Source organism: Natator depressus, chromosome 5 (genome assembly GCF_965152275.1).
Source record: "Natator depressus isolate rNatDep1 chromosome 5, rNatDep2.hap1, whole genome shotgun sequence".
Lineage (NCBI taxonomy): Eukaryota > Metazoa > Chordata > Testudines > Cheloniidae > Natator > Natator depressus.
In genome coordinates this window covers 93,858,876-93,864,974 of record NC_134238.1, presented here as the reverse complement: position 1 = coordinate 93,864,974, position 6,099 = coordinate 93,858,876, and positions in this window count along the sequence as shown.

Genomic DNA, 6,099 nt, shown 5'->3' with positions numbered 1-6,099 from the left:
AGCACTACTGATCTATTTTTTTTATTTTATTTTTTGGTGACCTAACTGGATACATGGCCACAAAAAAACTTTTTTTTTATATATAGTTATTGCTCTGGCAAATACTCTGGAGATTTCATCTATACTTCCCTGAGCCTTAACACTCTGACTACTTGAGGATGTCTTTTATGAGTTCTGGTAATTCTTTAGACATGAATCTGACTTGAATTTATTTAAAAGTATCCCAAGAAATGTTTTCTCCCTGTCTCCAGGATTGGTATATTTTTGTCTTTATATTTGTACGTGTTTTACTAGATCCCTCAAGTCCTAGTCCCAAATGTTTTTACTTTGGTTTTACTACATTAGAAGGTATAGAAGTGAGAGAGAGCTCATGGATTTAGGGATGTATATGTTGTATCATTTATTTGTGATTTTCAAAAGAAAAATACCAATCTTAAAATGTTAACTTACCCTAATAACCATAAAAAATATGTGCATTGTATTTTCAGCTAGACAGAAGCGATATAGTGTGACCTCAAAGAGAACAACAAACAGGAAAGGTTCATACTCATATCTCTCTCTTTCTCTTCAGCAGCACCTGGAAGGAGACAACATTTGAACCTGTGATGGGGCATGTGCTCCACAGTGGCAAATAAAGAGTTAACAGGAGTCTTAGGGCCTAATTAGCCCACCAGGTTACACCTGGATGGGTGGGGAATCAGGCCCACTTTAGTACTGGGCCCTGCTGAGGAGAAGGGTGGAGCTCCATAAAGGAGGGCCCACAGCAAAGTAGGGTGGAGAGTCTGGAGTTCTCCAGCAGCTGGGAGTGGCCCCGAGGAAGTGCCTAAGAGAAGAAGCTACATGAGAGGACAGAACTCCAGAGCAGGAATAGTGGAGGCTACAGCCCTGTGAGAGATGCTGACAAGCATGGGAGAGGTAAGAACAATCCAGGGAAGCAACCAGGATTGTAAGCAGCTATCCTTAGCTGATCACAAATGAGTACTGTGCTGGAACCCAGAGAAGAGAATGAGCCTGGGTTTCCTTGGCCCTCCGCCAGCAAGAGGTGAAGTACTAGCTTTGGGACTCAAAGAGGTGAGGACTTATGAGTCCCAGAAAGGGGCTGAAAGCCTGGTATAAAGACTTAGACTTTTTTTTTTCCTGTCTGGATGTGGATTAAATTTGAAAAGTGACCTTGCCAGAGGGTTGGGCCACAGAAACTACAGGCTGCTGCAAAACCAGAATTTCAGACATTTGAGGGTCCTAGCATAGAAGAACCCCTGCAATGCTGTGTCCTGGTCTGAGGTGGTGCCTGATGGTAAGTCTCCCCTCCTGTACCCCTATGGTACCTTTCTAGAAAGTTTACTTCAGAATCATTAGAGAGACAACGTGGGCGAGGTAATATCTTTTATGGGACCAATTTCTAGTACACTGCATACCTCAGAATCAGATAGTTTTGTCCCTATTTTGTTTATGGATAAAAGTATAGCTTTTGTTTAAAATAAATCAGTGAAGCAAGAATGTTTGAAATGTATTTGAAATGGGAACCAGTTAGGTACATTCAGCAGCATTTCAGAAAGAGAAATATAATCCCAGATGTTGGGACTGGACTATGGGGGACGGATCACATGATAATTGTCCTGTTCTGTTCATTCCCTCTGAAAGATTCTGGCATTGGCTACTGTCAGAAGACAAGATACTGGGCTAGATGAACCATTGGTCTGACCCAGTATGGCCATTATTATGTTCTTAATTCATTAAAGGCTCAAGGACCTCTTGCATACAGGAATAATAGGAATGTTAACTCCTTAGTTCAACAGAGTTGTCAGGCCAGTGTGGAGCCACTGTTTTAAGAACTATCAGGGCTGAGCAGAGGGGGCGCAGCATGGCTTTGAAGACCTTCTGCAGTCAGAATCAACTGCATTGCTGACAACCATGGACTTCCTGCATGGCACTCCATGGATTCTGTTCCTTTGTGCTGAGAAAGATCCATGCAGACTACTGCAGATCTGAGGTTGTAGGGAGGAACAATAATGTACACGGACATAATGACTCTGTGATACAACTGCCCCCATTATTTGAACAAACTTTCAAAGATTATCAGTTCTCCTGCCAACGTTAGGAAGTATAATATCGGCAATTAAAATGCCCTTTCTACCAAAATTTATGTTTGTGTACCTTTTCCATTACCTACCCCTGATACTCCTAACAGGCTTGTTCTGATCTCTTGATTCATACATTTCCATTTTCACCTGGAGAGAGAAATAGCAAAGAATCAAATACAAAACTCTTTGGGCAGCAAAAGACTCAGGGATTGGTTCTTCAAAATATTAACTTCTATCAGGCAGATTACCTAATAGACTGGATAACATATCTTTGTACCACACAGAGAGCTTGGGTGCATTCAAAAAAGTCAGCCCTTCCATGACCACACTGGCCTTTGTAGATTCCACAAAGGTAAATACACAAATTCACGATGGCCCAAAGCCACATCAACTGTTTGGAAGTACATAATAAAGAAGCTGCATGTCTATTCAGTAAACACTCTGAGATCAAAGACTTGGCCCCTGATTTCCCCCACAAAACCATATATAAATAGAAGCAGAATAAATGTACTCTTCTACAGCACCTATTTTTCAGATTTCAGTGCTGCATTCATTTGAAGCCCTCACTCAAAAATAAAATCTTCAAAGATTAGCTCATCAATATCTCCAGCCAGGATGGCACTACCTCCACCCATAGAAAAACATTCAGAAAATCTCCTAAAATTGAAAAAATATTGAAATGCCTCAGAAAAGCAGGCATGCCTAAAGGACAAATGTCATTATCTGTACAGCTCTGAATAATGGACAGCACGTACTGTTTTTTGTTTTTGTTTTTAAAGGAAGCAGAATTGCAAGGTACTATACCTGACATCTGGCCAGGCATCCTCCAAAACACATTATAAAGGTGGTGGCATTGTTCTTGATTGGGCTTACCAGTCAGTGCTATAGCCTTACTCATCTGATCTATTACAACACCATGTATATATTTTCTGAGAGACACATTTTGGTCACACACGAATAAGAGTTTTGATTAAAAACCCAATCTATCGTGTTCTAGGATGCACTCTTCCAACTCTACAAAAAAACATTGAAACTAAAGGAAGCTGTATGTTCCCAGCACCTCTGAAAATCATGATGTTGATTAAACAACACCTGCAAGATTGCATAACAATTTCCTGTCCATGTAACTAACTATGTATAAAAACTATACAGCAGTTACTTGTGGACCTAACAGCATACAACAATTTTACACTAAACACTTATGTATAAAAATATAGCACCAAATATTGTGTATTATTAAGTAGAACAGTACAGCACCAAATACCTGCCTTTTTCCTTACAGATCACAATACTGCACTTAAAACCTATATGCATACTTTGTATTCTATGTGTATATTTACCTGCAAATAACCATATAAACACATACAGCTTCTTAAAAAGAGAGAAACTCCTCCCCATATCCAGAATCAAGAGTTATTTAACATTTTTATCCTGTATTAAACTTCAAAACAAAATGGAGAAGACTGGAACAACAGTGATTGTCCATACACTAATGATAATGAATCTCCAGGAACAAGGTTTGTCAGTTAACTTGTGCTTCCTCTGCTGGCTGCATTACAAACAGCAACTGCATCCAAAACTATTGCAATAAGGAATGGGCAACTATTTTTAAGGGACTGTGGGTAGAGATGTTGGTTTTGTTTTTGTTGGATAATTTTGGATGATAAAATCAATAATTATTCCAGCTGGGAAGAGAGTTGGTCAGATTAGTTAAAGTTAGAATGGATTTTTTTTTTTTAAACAGAATCTAAGGTACTAATGAGTGAGTATTTCTGCAATCCTAAAAGCTGGCAGCAAATCTTACTTTGTCATAAAAGTACCCTTATTTTCTTTAGTATTTATACTCCTATGAGCACAGGTTAAAAAGTGACTAGCTCGTTATTAGCAATGTCTTGTCTTTGAATTCTTATACATTGGACAATGAACTATCATACCAGAAAATAATTCAGTGCTTTGATTTGCAAAGACTTCATTTTTATGGAGTTGAGAGGTAGTAGTTCCCTTATAAATTGCTCTGATGACCACACTGAGGGTACTCTCTTCAGCTCTATAAAACTCATTACCAGCAAGATGTAGAGTAACTGGATGCAATTTTTAAAAAGCAGTCAAAGTGATCAGGGGGATGGAGGAAATGACTTATGAGAACAAACACATATTTGGGTATTTTAATATCCTGGCTAAAGGGGTGCTACATGATAACCATCCACAAATATTTGAAGGGGATAAGCCCCAGATACCATCAAGAATTTTTTAGTATGGTACAAGGGGGGACAGCTTGGAGTAGTACGATAAAAGAAAAGGAAACTTAGGCTGAATATCAAAAAAATCTTCCTGACAGTGAGTTATATACAATTTAGAATAGCCTCTAAAGGAAGTAATGGGAGTCTTAATGCTGCTTAAGGCATTTAAATTAGACTGGAGAAAACACTTGAAGATGTATCATAGGAAACAATCTGCATTGGTCAGGAGATAAACCTAATAGGTCTTTCTATTTCCAATGTCTATGATTTCCAGATTTTGGACATAGCAATGTATGGAAAATTCAAAGCAGTTAACCCTATACAGGAGTTCACGCAGTTATTGTTTGCGTGAGTTTAGTGTCTAATAATGTGACATAGGCAACAGTATGTGTAATCAAATATCCTGTTTAGTGTCCAAGCCCATTTCAAGGTATATACCATAGTGAAATATGGCTGTCAGTCTGCTGGCTGAGGATATTGTGATGTCATGCTGTTAGATCCCAGACAAATAGATCGACGTTAGAACAGAGTTAGATCCAAGTCTTATGCAGAATGGTGACCTCACTTGTGAGCCTTTCACCATCTTTGTCACTGTCGGAGCTGGCCTTTGGAGCATTCACCAAACAGAAGAAGCAAGATGGAAAGAGTGCAGGCATGAATGTATTGAGAGATCATTCATCTCCCACCCAAAAAATGTCACATCTGTGCCTTGGATATTAAAACATTGTCCCGACACTTTCAGTGCTTCACTGTCTTACACTTTTAACCAAACAGGCTGCCCCAGCATCTTGTGCCTAAAAATGATGCTTCTAACATCTCTGTCTAACAATAGGATGTTCTTTTGTTTTGAAGTGAAACTTTAGCAATAGGCCCAAGGTGCAGAGTTGGGATCTAAATTTGGTTTTAAAGCCAAACTTCCCCAAAGTTCAAATGCGGTGATCAAGGTTGCGTTCATTTCTACCTTTTTTCTTTTTCTTTTTTTTTAATTCAAACCCTTTCATTATGGGATATTATAACTTCTTTGTGAATGGGTCACTACCACATTAAGGCAGTCCTAGCCTCACCATCATTTTTTGATCATGGCCAGGTCATCAGTCATTTGTAAAAACAATATATGCCAGGGGAAAGGTTTGCTGTATCACGTGAGCTTGAGCTAGGAGTAAGATATCCTGGATGTCTAACTCTTCAAACAGTAGTACTTTCCACAGGTGCTCAGTCATAAAAGTATATAATGACCATGCACTGTTGGCACTCAAAAAGTGAAATTTTCTTTAACCGTGTCTACAGCGATCTCATTCTAAAGAAGCAAATTCTTCTATACGTATCTATTGAAGTTCAACAGTGAAATTTTTACTATCTTATTTTCATTTTTTATTTGTCTGAAGCTCTATTTTAGAATAAAATAGTGCAACACAAAAAGGCTTTTTAAAAAAAAAAAAAAAAAAAAGCAATTAGTTAAATGGTTTAAAAACTACCCTCGCCACTGAATAATAAAAATCCTATTATGAATATGTTAGTGTTTGGTTCTAAACTCTGTGGAAGGAATTAAGCCCCCAAGCTTTACAGTTTCATAAAGACTTTCTATATATAGGAAATTAAACTGAAATTTGTCAGTTTGTTAATGGCATCTCTTAAAACCATAGCAGTTAATTAACTAATTAACAACTTAATTAACTCAGCACTTAATTTACTTACTTGAGTTCACTTAAATTCCCTAGATGAGATTTAATGAACTTTGTGTAATTTCTGACTAACTATATAAATTATGTGATGGATGG